Here is a 739-nt window from a genome sequence, read left to right as displayed (position 1 = left end):
TCCTCTACAGTTGTAGACCAAGTGGATGCATCAGTATACCTAGTCAGGTTATGTGCAAAATAAAAATCCAACCTCATGTTTCATGTCTGGATCACAGTTCATCTTGTCATTTACAAGGTGAATGAAGTATGACCCCAGAATAGATACAGCCATTAGAAAGTCCCTTAGGTTAGTCTTTACAATCCTCCCCTTCTCACTTCTCTCTCCCCATCTCCCTTAACCCCCATCCCACCTTACCCCCAAGATCCCAGTTTTTGCCCAGCAATCTTGTCTACTTCCAGTATCCAGGAGGATAACTATATGTTTTTCTTTGGGTTTACCTTCTTATTTAGCTTCTCTAGGATCACAAATTATAGGCTCAATGTCCTTTACTTATGGCTAGAAACCAATTATGAGTGAGTACATCCTATGTTCATCTTTTTGGGTCTGGGTTACTTCATTCAGGATAGTGTTTTCTATTCCCATCCATTTGCATGCAAAATTCAAGATGTCATTGATTTTTACTGCTGAATAGTGCAGCACGCCGCTCCCGCCAGCAGAAGAGACGACTGCAACAGGATTCTTCTCAGAACACACTTTATTGGAGCACTTACACTTGAGGTTGTAGAGAGGTAAAAGACCCCGTCCCCGTGAAGCAGAAGAATATATACGGTGCCAGACAAAGCCCTGACGTGTCATCAACCCAATGGCTCAGGCCAGAATGGAGTGATCGTGCTTAAATTATGATTGGCCAGATTGG

The sequence above is a fragment of the Alexandromys fortis genome, unplaced genomic scaffold (assembly GCF_014885135.2).
Source record: "Alexandromys fortis isolate MF-2015 unplaced genomic scaffold, M_Fortis_MF-2015_v1.1 scaffold_24, whole genome shotgun sequence".
Taxonomy (NCBI): domain Eukaryota; kingdom Metazoa; phylum Chordata; class Mammalia; order Rodentia; family Cricetidae; genus Alexandromys; species Alexandromys fortis.
This window is presented reverse-complemented; position numbering follows the sequence as displayed.